Source organism: Cydia strobilella, chromosome 7 (genome assembly GCF_947568885.1).
Source record: "Cydia strobilella chromosome 7, ilCydStro3.1, whole genome shotgun sequence".
Lineage (NCBI taxonomy): Eukaryota > Metazoa > Arthropoda > Insecta > Lepidoptera > Tortricidae > Cydia > Cydia strobilella.
This window is the reverse complement of record NC_086047.1, coordinates 13458952-13477738: the sequence shown is the minus strand read 5'-3', so window position 1 is coordinate 13477738 and position 18787 is coordinate 13458952. Positions and strand designations below refer to the sequence as shown.

The 18787-nt window shown below is 34.4% G+C and overlaps 1 protein-coding gene across 8 annotated transcripts in view; it reads right to left on the bottom strand.

Moving 5' to 3' along the window:
* LOC134743219 (3',5'-cyclic-AMP phosphodiesterase) overlaps nt 1-18787 on the bottom strand; it is a 597682-nt gene that overhangs the window by 370783 nt on the left and 208112 nt on the right. The window contains exon 1 of one of the 8 annotated variants that reach the window (XM_063676614.1): nt 1698-1878. The exons of the other annotated variants lie outside the window; for them this stretch is intronic. The gene's annotated coding sequence lies outside the window, so the exon portion shown is untranslated. Of the gene's footprint in view, nt 1-1697; nt 1879-18787 lie in introns of those variants that run through there. 8 annotated transcript variants of the gene reach the window in all.

The window sequence follows — 18787 nt, the reverse complement described above, 5'->3', positions numbered from 1 at the left end:
TTTAAAGCTTACTTAACGTCTCCAGATACAAAGATAAAATGTTAGTTTTTAGCTATTATTTATGTTCTATATAGTGATAATTATAAGCAAAAATAATTACTAAGATTAACACGTCGAGATATCACTTATTACCTGAGTACCGGTAATTAAAGACCTTATTACCGCAAATATTTTGTATAATAAAAATATACAATTATAGATGGCTAAATACTCTTTAACAAGTGAAATAGGTAACGTACGAGTAATATTATGTTGCAGGCTTACGGTTGTTTCAAAATTTATTCGAGTATAATACAGAAAGTAACTGCTGGAACTAGGCACTGGCTTTAATAGTCAAAGAACCAGATGTTATCACTATACTGTTGTATAGTTTCATTTCAAAGACAGAAAGTAATTGTTTTAGAAACAAAGTCATGAAGAATATAAAGCGATGACTACAAAATAAATAAATTACAGATAAAGTTTATGAGTGTCAATTATTTTCGCTTGTTGAGCCTTAAAACGGGTTGAAATTTATATTATTTAAATAATTTTCGTTTAAATATCACGAATCCAAAAGTTAGAAAAAAAAAATATGTTCCAATCTGTTGTTTGTTAGTTGTTTGTGGCAGTTTTAATCTGTGTATATATTTGCAATCTATGGACGCGGACGGTTCCTAACATGAGCGGCACGTACTCGCCCGCGGCGATTCTAATATTATGTAGGCTGGTAATGCTGGTATACTGATACCAGAAGTGTATGAGAACTGTCATCTATATTTTGTGATTTATTTGCGTCGAATACTTCCTTGCTTGCATTAAATTATGATTTTCGCGCGTATATGTACTTATTTGCCATGAAACATATATTATATCGGTTATCATTAAATTCAGATATTTCGAAAAGTTTATTGGGTGTACCTATATGTATGTAATACATACATACACCCAACAAAACTTACATACTATGTACCTATTAATTTTTTGGAGAACAAAAGATGCCTGATCCAAAGTTAATCAAAAAACATGTTTTGATTTCTTGTAAAATTGTAAATGCATATCTATCGGAATGCCTACGTGTTTACTGATACGAACTGCGAAAGGGGCGAACTGATAGTGCAACTATCTTCGAATAAAGCATTTTCCACTCGTTTATTATAATGATTTTTTTTTTTTAAACTTTCTGTACGTGTACCTAACAATAATAAACGTGTATAATCGTTCTACTGTTACATAAACAACAACAAACCAATCACAATGACCACTTTAGCATTGTTTACTGATATATCGTTGGTTACTATATTTGCACATATATTAAACTTCAATTGGTTTATGACATACTGATTGACTTCTGCTAATACACTCGATACGATAACGGACGGTTCATTTAGACATACCTAAGTTGTATGCGGAATACAAATGGTATATAATTAATTCATTAATATATTATTATGTAGTTCCTAATGTGCGACTTACCGCCAAGGTCAACCCGATCCGTAAACAAAAAACCGGATTCAAGACCTCACGTTCAAATTTAAGTACATAGGTATGAATACTTATAGGCACAAGCGGTAGCATCGCTGCACAGCTATTTCCTGTTTTACTCAAGAAGTAAACGAAGCGTGGCAGAAACACAACATACACAGTTCTAATTACCAACACCGGCAAAGAAAACTAAAAAATAACATTAACAAGGTTGGTTATAAACAGCACACTACCTATGAACACTTGAACTTCACACTATGAAACCACCGCGCACTAATGGTGCGTTTCGGCGGTACAGGATAGTCGGATGTTATTGCCGATTTAGGAAGGTAGGTGACATTTCGTGAGCATGTGCTGAGCGGAGCCGCGCCGCTTGGCTGCGCGCTCACTCGCGGCTAGGAGAGGACTGCTCGATTGGTGCGTGCGAACCGCTCGCAAACTCGCTGGCGGCGGCAAAGCATGAGCGGCAGCGGATAGTGCTCGCGGTGGCTGTAGCCTCGACTGTTAACCCTGATCTGTCTGAAAAACAGAATGACCCACCTGTCCTGAAATGAGCATTACGCCAGCGCCAGCGATATTACGGCCACGTGACTTTACAAGTAGTATTCTCAAAACCGCGATTAGGGATAAAAACCGGCAGTGCGAGTCGGACTCGCGCACGAAAGGCTCCGTACCATTACGCAAAAAACGGTTATAGCGGCAACAGAAATCACGCTAGCTATCACGGTTTATAAGATACAGCCTGGTGACAGACGGACAGACAGACAGACAGCGGAGTCTTAGTAATAGGGTCCCGTCTTACCCTTTGGGTACGGAACCCTAAAAATAAGATATATATTGTTGCGCTACCACCGTGATATTCATCATGATACCCACCATAATAAATAAATGAAAAAACAAATGAAATATTATTTTTATCTACTAGTACTATTATTTTTTTACATGATACGGGTAAGAAAGTGAGTTTGTTGTTACTGCAGATTAATTTTTGACGCTATTATTTGCAAAGACTGGTGGTCGATATGATGTAAAGTAAGTAAATAAAGTAAAAATAAGTAAGTAAATCTTAGAAAAACAAAATATTTTTACCTTGCTTCTTGTGCGTGGTAAAAATGTGTCATGGGTGGAAGTTAATATGTCATAAATACAACGTTACGTATTAATGAAAAAGTATGTACGGCTAGTGCACTGTATTCCGCATTTAATGTTGTATATGTATACAAGGATAATCCAGGGCAACAAATATAAACAGTAGTTTTTATAGCACGGCATGTGACTCGACAACCGTCTAATGTGTAGCGATGTGTGAAATCCACGAGTTCGTATTACCAGCTCGGTAATATCAAAGAATACAACTACTTATTCCACACAGACGGGACTTTTATACTTCAAATATTTGCGATCTTAGCAGATGTGTAGGGGTTACACACAAAACCATAAGTTATGCAGGAAAAAAGTGTTAAAAGCCATTGATTGTGTCCCTAAACTTTATTATTTAACATAACACCCTCGGTGGGCGAGTCCGACTCGCACTAGTCCGGTTTTTGTAATAAATTGTAGGAATATATGTATGATCTCTCTGCTGGTTAGTGGCCAAGCACTGTATAATTTTGTAAATTATTTAGACTGGATCAAAAATGTTTAGGTGGCAAGCGCTCGGTTAAACTCTGGAGTGGCCTTTAATGACCTTGGCTTGACAGCAATCGCGCGAGCACGGAAACCTAACAGCATATATTATACAGCATTATAATATTTTTATTTAAAGTAGGTATACTACGTATGCAATATATTCCAATGAACAGTCAAGACATAAAATAAGTACATATTCTAGATAAGATTGGAATAAATCAAGTGAGCCTGTTTTCAATTTAATATTATATTTGAATGATGAATATTTCACGGCTATAAATGTGCGCGACGTTTCGAATCAGATGGAATGCAAGCCTTGAATGATCCACTAAAGCTGCACATAAATATTGCTCTGCCAGTGACATCAGTTTTCGGTTTGTCACGAATGCTGACGTCACGGGGCCAGCGCAACCTTTCACTCCCTGCTTTGTCCTTGACTGTGCGAGCAAATTTATGAATCTCCACCCTATTGGTAATCAGGTCAAAGTAAAAAGTCGAGGTAAAGTTACATACTGGGTTACATTTTTTAGGTGATCTATGATCACAATATCTTTGTAGCAGCCTAGCAGCGTTGAACTTTAAAAAGTATGGAACACCTGATTTTTTTGCGATTCATTCAGGGTTGTTCTCATGACAAAAGTTGGTCATAGTAATGAGTACGCGTCCATAACTCCATATATGTATGTCCCTAAAACATCTTCTGACCCTCTGGGGGTGAAAATTTGTATGATAATTAGAGTTCACGAACAACTCTTACATTTAAACACTTTTTTATTTCTTGCAATAAGTTGCAATAACCTTTCTAGCTCCCACTTGTATGAAAAAAACCGGACAAATGCGAGTCGGACTCGCCCACGTAGGGTTCCGTACTTTTTAGTATTTGTTGTTATAGCGGCAACAGAAATAGCGGTCACGCGATCACGGTTCATGAGATACAGCCTGGTGACAGACAGACGGACAGACAGACGGAGAGACGGACAGTGAAGTCTTAGTTATAGGGTCCCGTTTTTACGCTTTGGGTACGGAACCCTAAAAAGTATCCTAACATACGCAATTCTATGGGTTACTAATTAAATACTGAACCCTCTTGTATGGGCTATTTTGTGAAGTTTACCGTTATTTTTTTCTTAATTAAAGAAAAAACATTTAATTTTATTGAGATTGAAAGAAATCGGGATTTCGAGTAAAATATTTTTTACCAAATAAATTAATGTCAACCACGACTGTGTATATCCTTAAAAAATGGATTTATTAATTAATAATTATTAATTTACTCTTACCTACGTATTTTTTCGTAAAAATGTAAATAACTATATTTAGAAATAAGTAGGTAATAAAAACTTGACAAAAATGACAACTAATATCATAATATAAGAATCATTATATACTCTTACCTCGCAATTTTTTTATTACGGAAAAGGGTGAGCAGTGAAATGAAGTGAATGGAGGGCGGAAGTTTGTGTAGAAGTGCCATCAACAAATTCCACGCAGCCAGTTACGGGCAGTTGCTAGTGAAAAAAGGACTGACTGAAGAGCATTCAGTCATCGTATCTACCACATGCAGTACCACATAATCGAGCCACTCATTGAAGTGTGCCACCGTAATTAGTGAGTGTAGGTACATTATAATGTCACAATACATGATAACGACTATTTCCTCTTAGCACACGAATCTGGGCAGTACATAAACAGGATAAATGCACTTGTATATTGTAAATAAAAAACAAAACGGTACGAGTGACGTAGACCTGAGTCATTTTATTTTATCGAATCTTTATTTACAAGTACAAAATTTACACATACAATACATACATACAACATGATTTTCTCCGTGCTGTGCGGAAACCTGGTAAGTGGTGACTATGATTGTAAAATGTATCCCTTTCATCATTGTGTACCTACCGTATCGGTATTATCTTCTATTATTGTTATTGTTTTGCTTATGGTATATGGCAGCACAATCTATGCGTTTAAATGTGGTAAATACTACTGACCAAATGTATTTAACCCTATCAAATTAGTTGTGTCTTAATTTGTGTCTAATTTAATTGATTCCATTGCGTAATAAAATATATACATAGTCAAAAAGTATAGGGGTATTACACCTAAATATGGTAACGAAATATGGATTTTTTGAGTCTGAATTAATTTTTATTTTATTTTATTAGGGATATGAATACGATCAATGTAATTGTACACGAGTTACATAATGAGCTACATGCATAACAAATATTTCATTATGTTTGTTCATTAAACCCATAAAAAAAACAATGCAAACATGTGAATTAAACAATTATTTTGTTGCATTTTTGTTGCTTAAATTTATATTAAGCACTTACAATATCATTCGTTTTATTATAACGATATTTTTTTTTTACAAAAACATTTTTTATGATTTCGTCCATATAATCATCATAGCAGCCGGTCTGGCCTGTGACGTCATGGGCTGTTTTTACCAGCGGTGCACGCGCCACATTAATTTTTTGTTTATTGCGGTACAAGATAGGAAATTAATTAGAAAAAAAAAACAATTTCACGGGAACTAGAATCGTTTGGCATCTCAAAAAATTCATGCACATACATAGCTAATTGCGAAATTAGGCAAAGTTTTAGTACTCACCTACATTCTATTTTTGTTACATGAATTTCATATATTTGATAGTATTTGACCAATTATTCGTACTGAGTGAGTAATAACTGCACGCTCCGTATTACAGTGTGTAAATTTTTAAAAGAACCACTTAGGATGAGGAAGGTACTTACCTCCTCTAGAATCGAAAAAAGGAGTAAATGAGATTTTACGCGTAATATAAACACCATTACTCCTTAATAGGTATTTATGCAACCTTCCTGTTCTTTAGATCCAACCAATATCCATTCAATCTTCCAATATCCTGTTTCCGCGTTCATTATTGGCGTCCCTTTTGGTTATCACTTTTGGGACTGTTCGATAAACAAAACAGATCCTTTTGTAGTGTAAGACCTGTGAATACTAATTCGAAAATAAACGTAATTTTTAGATTTGGCTTGCTACTTTATCTTTACTTTTTATTTTTACCATAAGTTTACATAATAGTTAAAACTGTTATCACAAGAAGCAAGAAATTGGCGTGTTTTTTATCCATGTCCAGCTATATCTGACTTCTAATAGCTACAATTGATTGCAGGTAACCGGCTTGACCTATACAAAGAGATAACCCCAGAGACGTAAGAAATATCTAAGCTCGTGGGTACGGTCAAGATATTTAATTTTAGTACCATTTCGTACCTTGTAACAGTAACAATAGTAAGAGGTTTCATACTGGTACATGGCGGGTGCATGTTGTAACCTAAACTATAAAAAAAGACCTATTGTAACACATGTATGCAATAAACGAAATAATATGATATTGATTGTCACTGTGACAAGATACAACAAAATGGTACTAAAATTAATTTTTTTGACTGTACATCCCTACTATTACTGACTGTGCACTGACTATTATTTAATGTCTATGCATTAAAAAACTAATCAGCGAGAAAGCTTGTTTAGCAATATCTACCACGGTTTCTTCACCACTTTTATAGTGCCGGGCAGAAAATCTCAGGCGTAAATTGTTTGTGACATGGCTAAGGTAAAGTAGATTTTCAAAGTCGTTCACTATAATTACTCTACCTGAATTACCCCGTATCCATTTCTTTTGTGTGATGTGTCACACTTTTGTAGTTACCTACCACTTAGTAACATCTTAAATTCATAGGTACCTATAGTCTAGCCAAAACTAAAATTATTTTATTTATTTTATTTTATTTGTCAGGAAAAGTTACAGTTAGAGTAAGAAGTTAGGTAATGACATAGAAACAGTGAGCCAATTACAAGTTTCCAGCACAGATATGAGTAGAAACTGCGTAAAGTACATGGCGTGCGAAATTACAAATCTAATAATACTTACTTATAATTACTTATAATTATTCTACATGACATTAAAGCTCTCCAAGGGGCCTCTACGTGTTGGATCTATATCCCCACGCAAGCCTATCAAAAGACCGGGATTTATAGGCCCGTGAAATCCGAGGACTTACTTATAATTATATTTTGCTAATCTTGCTGGACAGAGAGAATTGGTTTAAACAGTGAACGAGAAGAACAAAAGAGTTAAAAAAACAGGATAGAAATACATAAGTGTTAACAGTCTGGGCAGTGGGTCTTGGCTCATTAGTTTACTAAACTAAAGCTATCACAGAACAGACCGATGCGAGGAGATCATGATGTTTGCAAAGCTGATTGAAAGACCTAGGAGCTCTTAGAAGAAAGGAATTTTTCCTGTAATTAGTATGAATGAAGGGAATATGGAACGTCTTTTTGGTACGAGAGGATATGCGTGAGGGGACTGCGAACTTGAAGTTCGCTAGTATATCAGGACAGTCTACATAGTCCTGAGCAATTTTCATAATATAAATTACGCCGGATATACACGGTGTTACTTGAGCCACTGAAAACCTGAGACACCCCAACAGATTTTTTTTTATTTTAAACTCATCTTGCATATTTATTATTTAATCCAATAAATATTTAAAAAAATATTCGTTGTTTAGTTTTCTTAACAATTTTATTTGACTGGTAATTCTACACAAGATACTTCGTCGTTTTAGTGACATCAAACAATTGCTAGTTACCATCGTAAACACTGTTAACTGACCATTTGCATACCTTACTGCAACGAGATAAGGTTTACCAATGGCCAGTTAAGGGTGTTGCTCATTGACAAATAACGAGTCAAATGCTAGTTATTGATGTTGTTGCATTACAAACTTGTAGACTGAGCATGTAAAAATAATAAAATATAATAAACAAAATTACCCTCATTAAAATATAACGCAATCGATTCTCCTATCGATTCTGAACAAACTGTTTTTAGGTTTTCGGTGAGTCATGAAACACCGTGTATATATATTATTATCGAATAATATAAGCAGTAAAATATATACTATATATATTTACCTATATCGTATATTGGAATTGGGATTTTTTAATTTTAAATTTTGGCCAAAGTGCGACGAAAATGATTTGACATGAAAGATTATGTACTTATAAAAATATTGAAATAAATATTGTGGATTTTTATAAGTATTGATTTGTATAACATAATACCTACTAGTAGTAGCATATTGTTAGCAGTAGTTTACAAATACACCTTCGCTACGTATGCTAAACGCGCAATAAATATCTGCCAGTCCATTACAGATACATATGATAAGTTACGATTGAATTGGAGATTTACGACTTCCATTTCGAGTGTCTAAGCACATATGGAATGGAAAAAAATATTGGGCCTGGAGGGAACTGCCTTAAATTATTAAGATTAAGAATAAGCTCATTTTGATTTAAAAAAAATGTTTTCTATTATTTTAACTACAAAAAGGCAGCTATCAGTAAAAATGAATAATATTGGAAAATTTTCATATACTAATTTTAAGCCATTTAAAATTTATTTTTGTAAGTAGGCAGACTGTCATTAGTAATATCAATCCGGATCCCAAACAGCAAACAGGTACATACATGAAGTACACACATATCATTTAGTTCCCAGAAATTTGATGGATACTGTGGACAGTATTACTGGAGTCTAATATTAAATTCATCCATCCTGTATAGATATTCAAAAATCCACAATTCTGAGATCTGGTTATTATACACTAATAACATACAAAATATAACATTTATGAATACAGGATAATTAAGGTGAGGATAAGATGTGAGCAAGATCAACCCTGCGCTATCAGTAAATTATAAGCAACTTTTTTGTTGCAGCATTAGTATTTTTTTTTGTATTTAAAAATAAAAGTTATAATTTATAATTTCATTATAAAGTTAAGTTATAATTTCTTTACGATGTGCGTGGTCGCCCTACAATTAGAATACTTCCATCAAATACCTATAGGTAGGGTCCTTCTCTTTGCTTTCAAATTGAATATTAGTCATACTTGTTATGGCCATTTTTTGCCCGGATGCTGCACTTCATGATAAAAGCAAGCCGCTTTGCACAGTGCTAGTAGGGACCAAACTGAGTGATTTGACCCGCAGCAGCGCAAGTTTCACCCCTTAGGAACAGAGATGGCGCCACTTCTTTAAAAAATATTTCAAAAAATTCTACAAGCTAAACCAATGAACCGATTTAAATGTTTAATATCTCAAATGAAAGCTCATTATATACATTACTTTTAAAAAAATACTCAAAAAATATATACTGATTACTTTCGACAAAAAACGGCATCTTAAGTTTTTTTTTTTACTCGATTGATAGTTTTTACTTGGTTTCTCAAAAAAAATGTATGGAACATGAATAGCTTAATGCATGTATATATTACTCAATAAATAACAAGTATTATAAAAAAAACCCGACACCGATACCTCTCATACTTCACGAAATATAAAAGTTTGAATGTGATTGTAAATTTCTTCAAAATATATTTCAAAAAATTCTACAAGCTTAACTATTTGACCGATTTCAATGTTTAATACCTCAAATAAAAGCTCTTTATATACATTACTTATAAAAAAATACTCATAAAACATATATTGAACCCTTTTGGCAAAAAACGGCATCTTAAGTTTTTTTTCTTACTCGATTGATAGTTTTTACTTGATTTCTTAAAAAAAATATTATGGAACATGAATAGTTTAATCAATATATATATAGTACTGAGTATATAAAAGTATTACAAAAAAACCCGACACCCATACCTTTCATTCTTCACGAAATATTTAAGTTCAATTATGCACGTTCTTACAAATAAATCCTTTAAAAGAAATCTTCTACCGCAGTAAGTGCACTGATTTTAATATGAAATGTGTCATATGAAAAGAAATCACCCAATTTATTTTAATAAATAAAAAAATTATAAATAAAAACTGAATAAAGTTTTTTCCTGGTGGTGAATTACAAAAAAATATAACAAATCTAAAATTAGGAATTATTTTTATTTAAAGTGACTACATTTGTAAACAAAAAACTTAAATGTCCTATTCGGGTTCATATTTATTTATTGCAACCATGGTTTTATAGGTATTACAAATTCTTGGTAGTTCCACATGGACCCCGTGGGGGCATAGCAATATTACATGCATACTTAGGATCTAATCTTAAATCTATGTGTATAATATAAAAGTAGGTCAATTTAGTAGTTTTTATACATATAAGCCGAATTGAATCAGGTAATTGTCAGTGTATTAAATACAAAAATAAACGGGCAACTAATTATTATTACGTGATGTCAAATTATATGGTTCACGGTAGATGTAAAACTGAAAAAGAAAAGTCGTTTTGTTAAGTACTCGTACCATTCCAATACTACAAAATCACTGATCATACATGAACTGGTTGCTGTAGATTACTGTTGAATTATTTTTGTGCCTAGTTGATAACCATTAAACCTATAATTTTGTGCCAGACCTATAATTAGTGGTCAGCATGCAAAATAACCCTGGATTGAAAATTACAATAACTTACTTTTGATTTGTACAGCCACATTTGCATGATTTACACTGGGCTGTGCATGGCCAGCTGACGCGACGACACCCACAATGCATAGTTTCGCAGCCAGATTTGCAGCCACAATGGTCCAAGAGGCTTAATTGAGACCAAATCGCTGTAAATGCCGACCATTCCGGAGTCCAACTCTCTTTTTCCTCAGTCCATCCCCAAAAAGATGTACATGGTATGGAAACTTCTAGTTTCAGAGCGTTTCCCCATATATGGCCCTCTTGGTAAGCTGCTCGAAGTGCATGTTTATAGAGAGCAGCTGATGTAGGTGGCAGGGTTGGCAGGTTCTAATTTCTCGGCCAAATCAGATTTGTTCCCTGAACGACGCCCTCCATTGACTGACAACGAAGGTGGACAAATTTGGTTTTCGTACTGGAAGAATTCGTTCAGATCAAGCTGCCTTTCTCTGGCCACTATAAAAAGACGGGAAAATAGGAGTATGTCAACTTTTAAGTTTTTGATTTTGTCAGTTGTCAGGTGTGTAACTACATATTTTAATTTTAGTATAAAGTAACCCTAGATTTGTGTTATTGTTTGGCCAAACGGAACACATAAACGTAAATGAAGTTCACAAATATTTGTTTGCTTCAAAAAACAAGCTTGTGTCAAGCCTGCCACCTACATCAGCTGCTCTCTATAAACATGCACTTCGAGCCGCTTACCAAGCGGGCCATATATGGGGAAACGCTATGAAACCAGAAGTTTCCATACCATGTCCATCTTCTTGGGGATGGACTGAGGAAAAAGAGAGTTGGACTCCGGAATGGTCGGCAGTTACAGCGATTTGGTCGCAATTAAGCCTCTTGGACCATTGTGGCTGCAAATCTGGCTGCGAAACTACCTATATGCGTTGTGAGTGTCGTCGCGTCAGCTTACCATGCACAGCCCAGTGTAAATCATGCAAGGGTGGCTGTACAAATCAAAAGTAAGTTAATGTAATTTTCAATCCAGAGTTATTTTGCATGCTGACCACTGATTATAGGTGTGGCACAAAATTATAGGTTTAATGGTAATCAACTAGGCACAAAAATAATTCAACAGTAAATCTACAGGCACAAAAGTTTTCCAACAGTAATCTACAGCAACCAGTTCATGTATGATCGGTGATTTTGTAGTATTGAAATGGTACGAGTACTTCTCAAAACGACTTTTTTTTCAGTTCTACATCTACCGGTGAACCCGAAGAGGACATTTAAGTTTTTTGTTTACAAATGTAGTCACTTTAAATAAAAATAATTCCTTATTTTAGATTTGTTATATATTTTTTGTAATTCAGCACCAGGAAAAAACTTTATTCAGTTTTTATTTATGAATTTTTTATTTATTAAAATAAATTGGGTGATTTCTTTTCATATGGCACATTTCATATTAAAATCAGTGCACTTACTGCGGTTGAAGATTTCTTTTAAAGAATTTATTTGCAAGAACGTGCATAATTGAACTTAAATATTTCGTGAAGAATCAAAGGTATGGGTGTCGGGTTTTTTTGTAATACTTTTATATACTCAGTACTATATATATATTCATTAAACTATTCATGTTCCGTAATTTTTTTTTATGAAATCAAGTAAAAACTATCAATCGAGTAAGAAAAAAAACTTAAGATGCCGTTTTTTGCCAAAAGTATTCAGTATATGTTTTTTGAATATTTTTTTATAAGTAGTATATATAATGAGCTTTTATTTGAGATATTAAACATTAAAATCGGTCGAATAGTTTAGCTTGTAGAATTATTTGCAATATATCTTGAAGAAATTTACACTCACATTCAAACTTTCATATTTCGAGAAGTATGAGAGATATCGGTGTCGGGTTTTTTTTTATAATACTTGTTATTTATTCAGTAATATATACATGCATTAAACTAATCATATTCCATACAATTTTTTTGAGAAATCAAGTAAAAACTATCAATCGAGTAAAAAAACAAACTTAAAATTCCCGTTTTTATCAAAAGTATTGAGTATATATTATTTGAGTATTTTTTTAAAAGTAAGGTATATAATGCGCTTTCATTTGAGATATTAAACATTTAAATCGGTTCATTGGTTTAGCTTGTAGAATTTTTTGAAATATTTTTTAAAGAAGTGGCGCCATCTCTGTTCCTAAGGGGTGAAACTGCCGCTGCTGCGGGTCAAATCGCTCAGTTTGGTCCCTACTATCACTGTGCAAAGCGGCTTGCTTTTATCATGAAGTGCAGCATTTTGTTCATAACAAGTATGACTATATCATTTGGATACTTTTGCTTATTTTGAAAAAAAGTGTGACAATTTACTTTCTTTATTATTAAAGTACTGTGATAATGGTTTTATCTATTAATTAGGTGTTGTGTGGTGACCATGGTTGTAGAGAATTAAATTTCTCCTCACCAATTTTTTTTATCAAAACAGGAAAAAGTTTAATTGTTTTATTTATTGATTTATCATTTGTTGATTACAGGAAAGCATTTGATAGCTTAACCCATTCTGCCATAGTAACCGCACTCATACATCAAAACATTAATCCTACCTATATAAACTCAAAAATATATACAGTAATAGCACCGAGCACCGCCGATATAAAACTTCAGTACTCCGGTCCGTCGTTCCCTATACAACGAGGTGTTAAACAGGGTGATCCGCTGTCTCCTAAACTATTCACAAGCACCCTCGAAGAAGTTTTCAAGAGCCTGGCGGTTTCCTGGGGGCTGAGGGAATAGTCGTCGGTGATAGGAGGCTATCTAATCTTCGATTCGCCGAAGACATTGTTCTCTTTGCCCCTTCTGCAGCAGAACTACAGAAAATGCACCAAGATCTGAGCAACGCAAGCCTTCAGGTTGTTGGTACTTCAAATGAATCGTGCAGACAAAGGTGATGACCAATAGCAAGAAACGTGATAGTGTCGAGGTAGACGGGCAGATGATACATTATATTGACGAGTACCTACATCTACTTGGGCCAGCTAGTCTCTTTCAGTAACAGGCAAGATAAGGAAGTTTAGCGCCGTGTTCAAAATGCCTGGAAGAGCTACTGGTCCATGAAAGAGCTAATGAAGGGTAACCTTCCATTGTCACTGAAGCGCAAACTGAAGAGCGTACTCCCATCTTAAAGGCCGGAAACGCACTTAAAACCCCTCTGGTGTTGCAGGTGTCCATGGGCGGCGGTAATCGCTTACCATCAATCAGGTGATCCGTCTGCTCGTTTGCCTCCTATATCATAAAAAAACGGTAAATAAAGGTAACAAAATAAATCCGCGACAGACCGATTGTAAATGTGATTTAATATGTAGTTATACTTAGCTAAACACTTTTTCTTTCAAAAGTTTCAAATCGTAAAATGTTTGACTCGGAGAAGTGATACGCAAAATTTGCAATCGTAGCATACACCATCTGCACGTTCGCGAACAAATGGGATAAATTTGTCACGTCACAGTAACTTTCTTACTTTGCTTTTTGGATCAAATGTTTGAACCAATAACACTTTGTGAAGTCCAAATAGCCCAATGATTGAGCCAACTGCCAACGACAAGTCACGAAGATTTCAATTTATTTGTAAAAGAACCTTAACTTAACGCCAATAAAAACCAAGTATTTGCTGTTTAATGGTTCTCGTTTTGTTTTTAAATTGATTATGGTAGGTACATTCCTACTAGATGTTCGAATAGCTAATCTAAGATAAATATATTATTGTTAACTGTTTTTCTCTATGCATCGAGTCACCATCAGAAATATCGGAGCGGCCAACGTACTCCCAAATATCTCAACATGCTAAAATGCCTTCACGATATAGGCGTCTTCAGATATTTGTGAGTACATTGGCTGCTCTGATATATTGGACCGCGACTGTACCGCATCTTACTTACCTGCAAAATTTTCAGCTACCTACCAAACTGGATTTCACTACTTACCTGAAAAAAAAAGACTTTTATTAACAATGATATAATTTATATAAAATTTAACTAAATATTGCTGTGCTGTCGTCCCCAGTTATTAAATTACCATGACTATAAACTGAAATATAGACCGCTGCTACATTGTACTTCAAAATCTGCTTTTTAATAGTAAACTGTTGACAGTGTTGACTAAGACCATTAAATTATTATAGGAGCCAGAGTGTAGGTAGTCAAGTCAATCAGTAAACTCCGTCACAATAAGCTAATTCCTGTCAAAAATGTCATATGAAGTCGAGTGTTGCATGGGCGCATACAGCTTTGTTGATTGTGATTGGTTAAATGCGGCAACTCGCGAGGGTAAACACAGTTCCACGCGCGATTTAACACCAGCTGAGCAGGTTCAGCTCAGATGGACGGACGGTAACGTAACTAAATTACTCTGCTGGGAGTCACCTTACACGGCAAATAAGAGGTCCTGGCTCGATATTGTTAACGTCTCGTCGTCTAATTAAGTATTAGAGCAGACACATATGCCGACAAAGTGTCGCGTGTCTGATTTAGATGTAAATTAATAAACATGAGGAGACATCCAATATGTTACCGTTAAACCCGTTCTTAGTGGAATCGCGTTTTCCCTAGTTAAAACTAGTTATTCATATCGTCTCAGCGAAAACGCGTTTTCACTAGTTAAAACTAGTTTTCGCAAGGTTCCTAGGTAAAAACTAGTTTTAACTGGGTTTTTCCAGCCAAAACTAGGTTTCGCAAAGTGCCTTCGTGAAAACTAGTTTAGACTAACTGTTCAAAAATGTATTTCAGACAAAACAGTTTTTACATGACGATGCACGTAACACAGAAAAACCTTTTTATTTTCTAAGTTAACATTATAAAATACTTAAGGTACCTAAAACGCTCCCCCTCGCTTCACTCGTCGTTGCACCTTTCTTTGACTCTGGCACAATACCGTGAAACCTAATTACTTATTCGTGAAAATTGCAAGAAAAATATTGTTTTCAACTTCGTGTTGATTTTTTTAGCTCATCCTTGCTCATTCGTTAATTTATGGTGCCTATTAGGAAAAGGGTGTGACGCAGAAATAAGTTTCACTTGGGACGCCGTAGGCTGCTTGAAAAAGCCGAAAAGGCTTAACGCGCCAGATTTTCCGGGCGGAAAATGACCCACCCAGTCCAGGGTGCTTAAAATAAATGCAACACTATTTCGTTCTTTCGCAAGCTAACAAAATGACGTGTTTGACTAATATCGTCAGTTAATGTCGAAATGAGAATGGATCGATGAATGGATGGATGGATGAGTCGAATGGATTACGATATCTCTTTTCAAGAATAAAATAAAATAAAAAAAGGCGGTTAAAAACTCTTTTAGTCACGCAACGCAAATAAATTAAGTTCATAAAGTTTTGATCGATCGAGAATATACTTTATTTCAAGATTCATGCATATATCATTAATAAATATTGTCTTGGTTGATCCTCGACTAAAACATATTAAAAGATAATCAAGCGACGAGATATAGCAACAGACTGTCGAAACATTCAGAAATTCTCGGCAAAATTAGGGCCCGCTACAACCGTGCCGGCGAACCGCAGTTCAGCGCTTACGTCACGCGGGTCGATACGATCCGACCAGCCTCCGGCTGCAACCCAAGCAGCTCGACGACAAATTCAACAACTTTTTATTACTTTCCTCCAGCAAGCTTCTTGTTAACTTTCTTTTTTTCTACTCGCCTAATGTCGGCGTAAAATATTGTCCTCTTTTATTTAGTACGAGATAAGTTAACCCGTGTCCCGGTAGTATTTGACGTTGGGTATTTGTTAAATCCTCGTTGTAAGCTGTTTTCATTCAACATTTATCTTTAAACACTTAACAGTCTAAATTGATTACCTGAACATTAAAAACAATTAAAGCCGCATACTGTATTTGACATGTAAAACTATGTTTTATAAAGGAATAAATGAATGAATGAATGAATGAATGAATGAATGAAAGTAATCTACATATAATAATAATGAGCAAATCACATATGTATTTAATCGACGACGTGATGATTAGAAATTTTATCTTTGTACGACCACAGTGAAACTCGCACATCCAATAATGTTGCCAAAACGTTTCAGTACACTTGACTTCTGTCGTATAACTTTTATTAGCTGTCAAGCTCTCTAACGGTCCAAAGTAAAATACAATACTCACTCCCGAGTGCTAACAGGTATTCTTTAACCTGAATCTCTCTGTATCTTTTTCCTGAATTGGGTTATAAATATTTATGAGAAAAGATCCGATTAAATGAAAATGCAAGTCAACCCTAGTCGACTTACTTACTTACTCGTACAATTATCACTCACTAAATGGAACAAAAGACATCAACGCGATTACGACACCTGTTTCTGCACTTCAATTATCGGGCACTTAGATGTTCGTTACGTAGGTACCTAAATAGTATTATTATTGTTTTGATTAACTCATGAAAAAAATGTATACAATAGTTAGTTACCTAGTTAAATAATAAAGGAGAGTCGTCAATATTGTACCGCCAGTTAAATCGTACTACATCTATATTTCCTATTAAACATTAAACAACCTAGTATATTTACGGATGGGGCTCCAAACAATACTCCAGTGGTACAGGTTCATACAGCTAAAAACGAACAAATGAGAGAAAAATATGATTTTCGTGAAACTTGATACAATCTTATTGTGGCTTTGTAACAATATAATTTGTGTTATTCATAAGTTGAAAATACGCAATAAACAGTATTTATGTAAAAAAAATAAACTACCCTATATTGTATGAGTTTTCTAAATTGTCCATGTTTTATGATCGCATCTTCATAATGGTTATTTTAAAAAAAATCCTAGTGGTTTCATTCTTACTAAGCGTTCCGGCCACTACCGGCAAGGTATGATTTAAATCACCAAGTTTAGTATTCTTTAAAGTTATCAGCGATTTCTGTGTCTGGCAATAAATAATTATTTGATATTTAAACCTGAAGTAAGAAGTAGCAAAATGCTTAAAACGAAAGTTCAATAATGTTAATATCCAGAGGAAAACGAGGACTCCGTTTGTATAAAAAGGCGATTTCGCTCGGGTCCTCCGCTTTCCTCTTAATAAAGAAATCCACGTTTTAATAAAAAATGGTACAATATAACCGACCTTCCCCTAAGCTTTTCAAAGCTCCCACCTTATGTTCGATTGTCACGATTGTATAGAATCAATAATGCACTAAACATACTGTTCATAAAAATAATAACTATGCACCTAGTATTTAATTAACCATAACTTGTTACCGGAAAATTGTAAACACTCGTCAGTTTACAATCTCGCTAGTTACTTATTGTAGGAAGATTACTAACTAACTTAACCTGACTAACTGTGTCACAATAAACTGTACCAATAACTAAAATGTAGGAAATAACACGGACAAATATCGTTTGTACCCTTTGGGTACGGAACTCTAAAAAATTCCTAAGAAGCCTACTAAGCATGAAGATAACTTCCGATTTTTTTTCCTTATTTTAATTATTTCCAAGTTTTCTTAAATACACTATTCATAAGTCCCTTATAATATCGACACGCCCATGAAGATTTACGTGATGTATCAAAACCTTTTTGGGAGATCTTCAAGCATCGTATTTTTTGCTCGAGCTCGAGCTAATGAAACCTCGCAAGTGGTTTTTATTAAACGTAGTTTCAATGAATCGTCTCATAAAGAAATCAAAAGGCGCTACTTAGCTACTGTAACGAATGTAGTTTTTTTATTGTTATTTTTAATTAAGCCGCTGTCCTAATTCGACCCTTGTTGTTAATTTTTAAGTTTAGTTATCCCGTATTTTGTTTTTCTTTAATGAGCTATTAAGTGGTGGCAACTGTCCTGGTTTATGAATTATGTATAAGGCACTAGTTATAAGAAACATGTACCGTTTGTGCCCAAATAAACATTAAACATTGTAATTTTCCACTACGTTTTCAAACTATTGTTCTAGGTTTGTAGCATCTCTTTCAAAATATTTTTTTATATGTAGTTAAAAAATTGCTACATGTCGAGTCGTAACCGTAAGAAAACAATTATATGTTCAAATATATAATTATTTGTTCTTGGTATTATAATAAAAGTTCAAAGCCTTCAGGCAATTTTCAAACTAATTTGGGTTTGACTAGTATTACATTAAGCTGCATAAGTGAAACCAATTAAATAGATTTTTAATTGGTTCAGAATAATAAGATAAACCCGTGAATTAAGCCATGAAATGGGGCTCCAAGTAACAAAGGGTTGGTTGTTGATTAGG